Source organism: Littorina saxatilis, linkage group LG5 (assembly GCF_037325665.1).
Source record: "Littorina saxatilis isolate snail1 linkage group LG5, US_GU_Lsax_2.0, whole genome shotgun sequence".
Taxonomy (NCBI): Eukaryota; Metazoa; Mollusca; class Gastropoda; order Littorinimorpha; family Littorinidae; genus Littorina; species Littorina saxatilis.
In genome coordinates this window covers 3,596,447-3,608,103 of record NC_090249.1, presented here as the reverse complement: position 1 = coordinate 3,608,103, position 11,657 = coordinate 3,596,447, and the positions used below count along the sequence as shown (strand labels likewise).

The 11,657-nt window shown below is 41.6% G+C and overlaps 1 protein-coding gene across 1 annotated transcript in view; it reads left to right on the top strand.

Moving 5' to 3' along the window:
- The first annotated feature begins 1,532 nt into the window (after positions 1-1,532).
- LOC138966090 (QRFP-like peptide receptor) overlaps positions 1,533-11,657 on the top strand; it is a 112,242-nt gene continuing 102,117 nt past the window's right edge. The window contains exon 1 of the mRNA XM_070338173.1: positions 1,533-2,270. The gene's annotated coding sequence lies outside the window, so the exon portion shown is untranslated. The remainder of the gene's footprint in view (positions 2,271-11,657) is intronic.

Below are 11,657 nucleotides of genomic sequence, written 5' to 3'. Positions count from 1 at the left end.
TGTCCAGTATGAAAATAGTTCATGCTTAGGGTTCACATGTACACAAAATAAATAAAGAAAGAAATAAAGAAAAGAAAAGAAAAGAAAACATTTCCAAACACAATTAACACTAAACAGACAGCCCTTACTAAGGTCTGCTAATTTCAATTTAGATTTGACATCCAATAAGGCGGGGATGTAGCTCAGTCGGTAGCGCGCTGGATTTGTATCCAGTTGGCCGCTGTCAGCGTGAGTTCGTCCCCACGTTCGGCGAGAGATTTATTTCTCAGAGTCAACTTTGTGTGCAGACTCTCCTCGGTGTCCGAACACCCCCGTGTGTACACGCAAGCACAAGACCAAGTGCGCACGAAAAAGATCCTGTAATCCATGTCAGAGTTCGGTGGGTTATAGAAACACGAAAATACCCAGCATGCTCCCTCCGAAAACGGCGTATGGCTGCCTAAATGGCGGGGTAAAAAACGGTCATACACGTAAAATTCCACTCGTGCAAAAAATCACAAGTGTACGTGGGAGTTTCAGCCCACGAACGCAGAAGAAGAAGAAGACATCCAATAAGACGTTGCATCTGATACCCTCATTCCACACAACCGTTCTAGGTCACGTTGCCGTACCGACCAAGGACGGCTGCCACAACCTTGGTCGGTACGGGAACGGAAGCTAGAACGGTTGTGTGGAATGTGGGTATGACAACTCGATCAGTGTGTGAGAGCGCTAACGTTGCGTTACCGTTCTTTTAAGTTCATTGAACGATCCAAGCGTTCCGTTACCGATGGGTTAAGGTTCCATTTCCGTTCATTCTGATCGGGAGGGGAACGGCTAAGATTTAGAACATGCAACCCAAACTCAACCGTCCCTACCTACCCTACCGTTCAAAGCAGTTCCGTTAACGATTATTTACGTTCCATTGCGGTTCTCTCCCGATCCCTCCCTTGTCCGCACCGTTCTTTGGTCGGTACGGGAACGGGACCTAGAACGGTTGTGTGGAATGGGGGTATTACTTGAGTAAGACGGATAAATCGATAACATGCTGTTGCAACTGGACTTGGCTAAAATCATGGTGAAAAGCAATAAAACTGACTTTTAAATGTGAATTATACAGAAAACATTGTTTCCTGTTCCAGTGACTTAATCACACGATATATAACTGTCTACAAAGTAAGCAGATTTTCACCACGAATTTCGCTGTAGTAGCTAGAAACTGAAACGGCTCTCTTCGTCTATCGACTTTGGTACCATGAATTTCAGGACTCTAGCGCTAGACCATTATCGTCCATAACTTTGGCTGCTCCTGTTAGCTTCATGGAATCAGTATTATCTGCAGAAGGTAGCACACCTGGCGACATTGACAGAGTGGTGCAGCGTGAAATCAACACGCGCTTGGCTCTCTGCGGTAACCGCTGTCAGCGAACACCAGTTGCTCAATACAGGCTTGTCAATTTCTCCACCTCACGCACGCGCGTGTGCTCGCAGCCCTCAAAGTGAACTGCGCTGATGGGATGCGCGTGTCTGTAGCGTACATACCACCGGGCGACGGGAACGCTGCTAGAGTGGCCTACAAAAAAGATATCCGACTCGTGTTTGTCGTATATATTTCATGTCAGCCTTAGGATACAGGTGTATAGAAATGAGTATAATATGTGATTGAAATTGTCTGCTGGTGTGATTTGTTAGGGCAGTTGTATACGGATTTTTCATGGACCACTGGAACTGATGGACCGATGAAGTGGAGATAAACTATATTGTAATACCGTTGACATTAAAATAACAACTACAACACCACAACAACAACAACAACACTTTGTGAATGTGATTTATTGTAAAGTTTTAATACTGAAGGGAAAACAGTACCTTGGTAATCGATCCTTTTTCACTCGTTTACCAAATTCTTCTTCTTTGTTCATGGGTTAAAACTTTCACGATTTTTTACGTGTATGACCGTTTTAACCCCGCCATTCAGGCAGCCATACGCCGCTTTCGGGGAAGTTTAACAACTGACTCACAAGTTGTAACACAACTTCTCTTCCGCTTTTTAATTCGACGAAGCTAAATAACGACCGTTAAAGGATTTTTGCTTTTGGAAGAAGCTTTTCTCTGCAATTCTGCAAACTACAATAGTGGCCGGTGATCATGCAATCGTTTGAAGTCTACAGCACTTATATATAGCCCTCGTTGTATGCTTTTAGGGATGATCCTTATGGCAGCATCTAACACTTGGAAAACGTAGACCTGCAGTGATCTTATCTCACCTGTTTTATCCTCTTCGGCGACAGGTGAGTAAAAACAGCTTGCATCAAACATGATTAACAATAGCCTGCCTTGCTCCTCTATCCGTTTGTTTTGGTTTGTGAATCGTTACATCTGTAGTTTCTTCTTTCTGTTCTATCGTCTGCCTATTCTTCTTTTTTCCGCTTTGTTTGTATGTGCCGAAAGAAGACCCTTGGGTCGAAACGTCGCCGATATTAATCAATCAATCAATCAATATGAGGCGTATATCGCGCGTATTCCGTGGGTACAGTTCTAAGCGCAGGGATTTAGTTTTTAATTTTTATTTTTAATTTTTAAAAATTTTTTTTTTAATTGTGTTTTGTCTTCTTCGTTCCCACGCGAGTAGAGTATTTTTTGGGTCTTTTCATCCATTGCTTTCACGCGCAGTTACCATTATCTTCTGCTTGTTGTGATTGTTTAATTGCAACGTCCATAATCTCTTTGCAGAAACGCAATCAGATTCCCAGAAACACGCGTACATAGCCAGTCAGTTGTATGTGTGTTTGCCTTATGCAATGTCCTAATAATTCTTATTAAAATGCGTCTTTAATAAACGCTGATAGGGCTGGTTAAATGCGTCGAAGAAAAACTTCCATTTCCATACATGTATTCATTTGAATGGGCAATAACGTGGTGTTATTGTTATTGTAATTTGTCAGTCAGTCAGTGAGTCAGTCAGTCTAAGCAGACACGCAGAGTCGGACTCACATAAACATATAGTCAGTCTCTCTCTCTATATATATATATTTTTTTTTTTTTGGGGGGGGGGGGGGGGTAGGGGCGTTCCACTAAAATAAGATTTATACCAGACGTTGGTCATTAGTTGTTCGTGTATTGAAACACAGTGACCAATATGACAAGGCGATTACAGCTTAACGAAAGAAGTTTTGTGTCGTAAGTAACTGTTGTTGGTTTGGAGTTGGCCAAAGGATCAATTGACGAATTCCGAAAATAACTCTGTCGGGAATGTATGGGTTGTGAAAGAGTGAATGCCCTTGCTTTACCTAGGACAAAAATGCACGAGCCAATCACAAGCCAGGGGTGCGTCGGAAACACGTGGACAAAGGCCACGCGCCGTGTGGATTTATTTGTACTACTTAAAGCAAGGGTATTCACTCTATCACGACCCTTTCAACCCGAAAAGTATCTTTGAACATCGTCTGTACTGTAGCATTATTGACATCCTAGTTACAAGTGCGATGGACTGACTAATTTTTATTTTTTTTGGGGGGGGGGGGGGAGGTAAATGTATGCAGTATTGAATTGGTCAGAAAAAATATTTTGTGACGAGTTTACAATAGTCTCTTCTGTGACCGTTTTTTTATTTTTTTAAAGCTGTAACTTGTCATGAAAATACCTGCTAACATATCCGGTGACGGACCCTATTGCCAAGGACGTTGCCTGTCAGAAACATGTACATTGTAATGCAAAATGACCGACTTAAGAACAGACGTATGGTTATGCGATAAACAGCAGTTATTACTAGTGCGACCGCCTGGAAAGCGGAGAATAGGAATATTCATCTTGCGGTCTCACTCACGTAAACAAACTGTTCTGACGTCTGGTTTGATGACATTCTGCCCGTACTTAAGAGAGAAAGCGGATCGAAAGATTTGCGGACGGACGGACGGACGGACGGACGGACGGACTAAGAAAGAAAGGCAAGAATCAAAGAAGGAATAAAGGAAGGAACTAAGGAAGGAAAGTAGGAAGGCACGAAAGAACGAAAGAACGAATGTAGGAACGAGCGAACAAACTCACAAAAGAACAAACAAACTCACAAACAAACAAACAAACTCACAAAGAAATAAAGAAAGAAGAAAGAAAGAAACAAACAAACAAACACACAAAGAAATTAAACATCAGACACATTGTCTGAAAATATCTTTTTTGCTTGATTTACACACACACACACACACACACACACACACACACACACACACACACACACACACACACACACACACACACACACACACACACACACACACACACACACACACACACACACACACACACACATAAAGACGAACACCCACCAACACACACCCACACACATACATGTAAAAACGACGTTGTCGATATTTTTGGCTGGTCCATACACTGAAGTGACACCTGTTTTCTCAATAACTATGGGCTTGAACTTAAAGGCACAGTAAGCCTCCCGTAAACCATCACAGATACTGTCAGGCTTTTACACACAGTACAAACACCCTTTCATTTCAACACTCACCTCTGGAGAACATCCTAGGTGCCCTCCGTAAAGAGCGATAAATTTTCAAAGAATTTATTTTTGCGTGTACGAAACAAACGGCTGTAATTCACAAGAACTCTAGCGATGGTTTTTGATTGTTTAGAGGAACTGGCGATAAGCATAAACCGTCGTCTGCTACGAGAACCACGACCTTGCGTGACCCTGCTTCCGGGCTTTTCTTTTTTCAAACTTTCAAAACTTCGACCTGTACTGATCTTGTCTTGATGAAAAAAGAATTCTTTTATGATTTAAGAATGTTTGTGTAACAAGCTGTCAATTTATTATTTAGATTTTAAAAGTTAGGTCTGGCGCCAAAACGCACCACGGTCCGATTTTGTTATCAGACAATCAGCAAAATTAATTCTTTGAAAATTGCTCGCTCTTTACGTAGGGCACCTAGGATGTTCCCGTTCCGTGAGCGTTCAAATGGAAGGGTTTTTGTACTGTGACAGTATCTGTGATGGTTTACGGGAGGCGTACTGTACCTTTAATAAATTTCAGATTTGATTACAGAATTACAACAGAAGTATGTAAGCAATAATACACTCGCTTAAATATAATGAATTGTAATCGTAAACTCGCTTTCCGGCAGAGTCGCACACACTTTCACACTCAGTCATTGCTTGATCAACTCAAAATGACGTATCTCAACAGTTTTATGATTAATATGGCATCTAAAAACCCAAAACTGAGGGTAGAACATTGTTTTGACGTCAAATCAATGAGAACGTCAAAACTGCGTGGGCAAAATTCCATCGTTCTGTCCATAAAACGACGGATGCACAAACACACACACACACACACACACACACACACGCACGCACGCATGCACACACACGCGGACGAACAAACAAACAAAGCGAAGAACTATAACTAACGAACAGACGGAGGAATGACTAAGTAAAAGGAGCCTTAAATAAAGTAAATTATTCGTATTCGACATTTTACGTAAGATTTAATTTATTTTCATTTTTGAAGACTCGGGGATAATACTTCTGTATGTATTCTCTTTTCATTTTTATTCCGTCTTTATTGTGAGGTTTGTATTGATGATTTGTTTCGTATTTAAACAGTTGTGCGGGCGGAAAAGCACAGCATGCAGTCAGATCGTGAGCACATCAAACATTTAAACTTTTAATCGAAGTTACAATAGTCGAATAAGCCGCGAACATCTGCGCGCACAATAAAAGAAAGAATGAAAGAAGTTGCTGAAAGCGATATTGAAACTCTCAGTGAATCTGCCGACCTCAAAAGGTCGAAATTGAATACACGTGATCAGTCATCACAAGAGCTCGTTGGACAAAGGAAAAGTGGTCTGGGTGGCCGAGTGGTAACGCACTTGCGCTCGGAAGCGAGAGGTTGCGAGTTCGACCCGGGGTCAGGGCGTTAGCAATTTTCTCCCCCCTTTGCTAACCTAGGTGGTGGGTTCAAATGCTAGTCTTTCGGATGAGACGATAAACCCAGGTCCCTTCGTGTACACTACATTGGGGTATGCACGTTAAAGATCCCACGATTGACAAAAGGGTCTTTCCTGGCAAAATTGTATAGGCGTAGATAAAAATGTCCACCAAAATACCCGTGTGACCTGGAATAATAGGCCGTGAAAGGTGGATGCAGCGCCTAAAGGCAGTCGATCTACTGGCCGATGTGAATGCGTGCTATATTGTGTAACAAATTCCATCTCACACGGCATTAATAGGTAACACGCGCCTTGAGTCACCTTGTGTGGTGAGATACGTGCGCGATATAAATCCTCGTAAATGAATAAAGAAATAAAATAAAATAAAGTATGCAACAAATGAACCTAGTGAACAGTCTCCAGACAGTCAAATAACCCTTCTGAACAGTTCGGTTCACCATCTCAGATTTGATCTCAGATTTGATCTCAGATTTGATGTCAGATTTGATCTCAGATTTGATCTCAGATTTGATCTCAGATTTGATCTCAGATTTGATCAGGCTCTTACATGGATAAGACCATCCCTCCACTTGGTCACATACCAAAAAGGAACACCCTGACTGCTTGCTGTGGTGAGTGGAAAATGTTTGATACATTCATTTCTCGCAAAGCCATTGATGGCGCTCATCAACATAATACATTCATTTCTCGCAAAGCCATTGATGGCGCTCATCAACATAATACATTCATTTCTCGCAAAGCCATTGATGGCGCTCATCAACATAATACATTCATTTCTCGCAAAGCCATAGATGGCGCTCATCAACATAATACATTCATTTCTCGCAAAGCCATTGATGGCGCTCATCAACATAATACATTAATTTCTCGCAAAGCCATTGATGGCGCTCATCAACATAATACATTCATTTCTCGCAAAGCCATTGATGGCGCTCATCAACATAATACATTCATTTCTCGCAAAGCCATTGATGGCGCTCATGAAAATAATACATTAGGCCAAACAAAAATACATGTTGGTTCAGGGTAACATGACCAAAAGAAATAGGGTGGGTAGGACGTTTTTTTAAATTGTTATTTTATTTTTTAGTTTTAGTCCCGGTATGGTTCGCAAAATGTGCCAAAGGGTTTGTTTTTGTTTGTTTGTTTTTTGAGAAATGAAAAAAAAGTTTTAGGGTCAGCGGGAAAAAATAGGGTCGGTCGGGTTACCCTAAACCAACATATATTTTTTTGGCCTTAAAAGAAAATGTCCATTTTGCACAGATAAATCTCTCAGGCTGTTTAATTTTGGTATGTGATCAGTTGGGGGAATGGTCTCATCCCATGCAGTCTGGTCATTCCGGAATTATTGATTTACAAAAAAATGGTTTTGACCCCCCCCCCCCCCCCCCCCCCCCCCCCCACACACACCCGCAATACGTTGACACGGATGGAGAGTTTATTAAATATACCTTAATTGATACACACGTGCCCTGACGTACCCTGCGATACACCACAAAAAGTGATAATCCAGTAATGTAAATCTCAAGGGTGAATGTCAGCAGTGACCTTTTTGGTCTCGCTCAGCCCAGCCAGACCAAATTCTCGCCGCTTGGGTCTTGGTTAGCCGCGCTTAAGACCTTTTTACATTTAGTCAAGTTTTGACTAAATGTTTTAACGTAGAGGGGGAATCGAGATGAGGGTCGTGGTGTATGTGTGTGTGTGTGTGTGTGTGTGTGTGTGTGGTGTATGTGTGTGTGTGTGTGTGTGTGTGTGTGTGTGTGTGTGTGCGTATGTGTGTGTAGAGCGATTCAGACCAAACTACTGGACCGATCTTTATGAAATTTGACATGAGAGTTCCTGAGAATGATATCCCCGGAAATATTTGTCTTTTTTTCGATAAATACCTTTGATGTCATATCCGGCTTTTTGTAAAAGTTGAGGCGGCACTGTCACGCCCTCATTTTTCAATCAAATTGATTTAAATTTTGGCCAAGCAATCTTCGACAAAGGCTGGACTTTGGTATTGCATTTCAGCTTGGTGGCTTAAAAATTAACTTTGGTCATTAAAAATCTGAAAATTTACGTTCATCTTATTCTTCATTATTTTCTGATTCCAAAAACATATAAATATGTTATATTCGGATTAAAAACAAGCTCTGAAAATTAAAAATATAAAAAATATGATTAAAATTAAATTTCCGAAATCGTTTTAAAAACAATTTCATCTTATTCCTTGTCGGTTCCTGATTCCAAAAGCATATAGTTACGATATGTTTGGATTAAAAACACGCTCAAAAAGTTAAAACGAAGAGAGGTACAGTAAAGCGTGCTATGCAGCACATGTGCAGTGCAACCGCTACCGCGCTAAACAGGCTCGTCACTTTCACTGCCTTTTGCACTAGCGGCGGACTACGGTCATTGTGAAAAAATGCAGTGCGTTCAGTTTCATTCTGTGAGTTCCACAGCTTGACTAAATGTAGTAATTTTGCCTTACGCGACTTGTTACTTTAGTCGAATCGAACCTCCCCTAGCGACACCTGTCTGCGACGATCACCTGCGTATAACGACCACCCCAAAGGATCACCGACTCTGGTTACAACATATAGTTCCCCAGATGGCTTATTAATTGTATCAGTATACGTCACGCGCGGGTGTGACGCAACAGGGAAAAGCTCATGCGTATATATGTAAGAGTAAATTCTCGAAACTCGGAAATTTGCGAAATCCCTGAACATTTCAGTAAATTTGTGAATTTCCTGTTTCACTCAGGGATTTCACAAATTTCCTAAAAATTCTAGGAAATTTGCGAATTTCCTGAAATGAGCATGCCATTTTTTTTTCACAAATTTACTGAACAGTGAAAAACGTTTCAGTAAATGTGTAAAATTCTTTAAAAAAAAAAAAAAGAGTCCGTTTTCTTTATTTTACTTTGTAATTTTGATAGATTTACTGTTAGAAGAAAAAGAAAGAAAAAAAAAAGTTGATTTGAGCATGATTTGAACCGAACATCTCCAATTTTTGGGTCCGACACACTATCGACCCGCCACGCCAGCCACATGAAAGGAAAGTGAAAAGAAATCATAAGAAGTTTGTGGTGTTGGGATCACGAAGACTCATGTAAAAACAGCTCACACCTGAACTACCAAGTCTTACATACCATAAGCCTTTGCAGTTCAGTCCGCGTTTGGTTCATTTTGCTGATAGACAGCCCAACAGGATGGCAGGCAATGCAGATGTTGAACTGAAGTTCACCACAGAACTTCGCAGACAACGTGAGGAAAATACAACATATTGTTTAATCTCAAAGTCGGAATATAACAAGATTGTGGAAGATGTCAAGACTGCAGCCGTGAGCAACGCAACCAAAAGTGAACAGGAATATTATAACCTGGCGAAGCGAGTCTCTCCTTTGGAATCAAACCCTCAGGCTCTTTCAGAATCAAACCCTCAGGCTCCTTCGGAAAAAAAACCCTCCAGCTCCTTCAGAATCAAACCCTCCAGCTCCTTCGGAATCAAACCCTCCAGCTCCTTTAGAATCAAACCCTCCAGCTCCTTCGGAATCAAACCCTCCAGCTCCTTAGGAATCAAACCCTCCAGCTCCTTCGGAATCAAACCCTCCAGCTCCTTCAGAATCAAACCCTCCAGCTCTTTCGGAACTAAACCCTCCAGCTCCTTCAGAATCAAACCCTCCAGCTCCTTCGGAATCAAACCCTCCAGCTCCTTCGGAATCAAACCCTCCAGCTCCTTCGGAATCAAACCCCCCAGCTCCTTCAGAATCAAACCCTCATGCTCCTTCGGAATCAAACCATACAGCTCCTTCAGAATCAAACCCTCATGCTCCTTCGGAATCAAACCATACAGCTCCTATAGAATCAAACCCTCCAGCTCCTTCGGAATCAAACCCTCCAGCTCCTTCAGAATCAAACCCTCCAGCTCCTTCGGAATCAAACCCTCCAGCTCCTTCGGAATCAAACTCTCCAGCTCCTTCAGAATCAAACCCTCCAGCTCCTTCGGAATCAAACCCTCCAGCTCCTTCAGAATCAAACCCTCCAGCTCCTTCGAATCAAACCCTCCAGCTCCTTCAGAATCAAACCCTCCAGCTCCTTCAGAATCAAACCCTCCAGCTCCTTCGGAATCAAACCCTCCAGCTCCTTCGGAATCAAACCCTCCAGCTCCTTCAGAATCAAACCCTCCAGCTCCTTCGGAATCAAACCCTCCAGCTCCTTTGGAATCAAACCATCCAGCTCTTTCGGAACTAAACCCGCCAGCTCCTTCTGGATCAAACACGACTCCTTCTCAACCAAGCGATCCTGATTTTTGTTCTCAATCACTTATTTGTTGCATGGACACACAGGTCATCGCAGATGTTTCAGGACAAATGTTGGATGCTCGCAGTGATCAGATCAAACGGTGTCGAGCAGATGCTTTTTCTGGTCAAATGTCTCAAGCACAGCGAATGGTGAAGAGAAGTCGGGTGGACCTGAAAGCCGGAGAAGTTGGTGATAATGTCGCTGTGCCCGTGCCTCTAGTGGATCGTGGCAGAGGAGATCCAAGAAATATACTTGGTGTGATTTTACACAGGGACGTGGAAACAGACATCTACACGATGGCGGTTAAGGCTGTTATCTTACATGGCGGGTATTCTCGAAACCAGTTTGATTTATGTCCGCAGAGATTGCTAACCGAAGAAGATGTCTCTCTTGACAAGGCTGTGTCGTTGCGGTCAGCCGTGATAGAACTGTCAGCATCAGGCGGGCAAGGCTTTGTGAAATGCAGCTGTGCAGGGTCGACAAAATGTTTAAAAAAAATCGATGCAAGTGCTACAAAGCACAAATAATGTGCAAACTCAAGATGTCACAGCGGCCAATCCTGCACCAATAAAGACATTGCCATATTATTATGTCTTGGTTTAAACACGGTTTTATTCAATTAAACATGAGACAATAATAAAACGAGAAATAATAGGGACACAAACTCAACCGAATGATTATTACGTGTCATATGTCTGTGCTGTTCATGCCCCGCTTGTTTTGTTTTTATCTTGTGTCATAATGGTATGTTAATATTTTCAAGCAAAATTAACAGTATGAGACATACAGAGAAAAGGAGAGAGAGAGAGATGAGTGTCATAATGTACCTTTTAAAGTACTCGTTCAGATTTTATGTTAAACATTTTAGGAAACATGACAGTATAAGAGAGAGAGAGAGAAGAGAGAGAGAGAAATATGAGTGTTTAACTTGCATTAATATAAGGAAACCAGAATCATTAAATGGTTCACAAGCAACCAACAAAGCACTTGTTTCCCTTCAAATGTGTTTCATTAAATTTGCGAATTTCCTGCCCCTTGAAATCAGGAAATTCGCAAATTTCCTAGAATTTTTAGGAAATTTGTGAAATCCCTGAGTGAAACAGGAAATTCACAAATGTACTGACATTTTCAGGGATTTCGCAAATTTCCTGCTTTTGAGAATTTACTGTAACATATATATATCGACAGAGCATCAGCTGGTAACACCTTTGAAACATTCAATACAATACAAGGGCTTCCCACAGACGCTCTCCCTAGAGATTCCCGGGACACCAAATTGTAATTTACCCCCAAATGAAAGTTTTAGAGGGTCCAGGGACCACACATGCTCCTAATTTGAAAAATGAAATGACCTAACTTTAACAATGTTTTTGTACTTTTCATCAAAAACAATTCCTGAAATTGTATAACATTTGGTCTTCTAAAT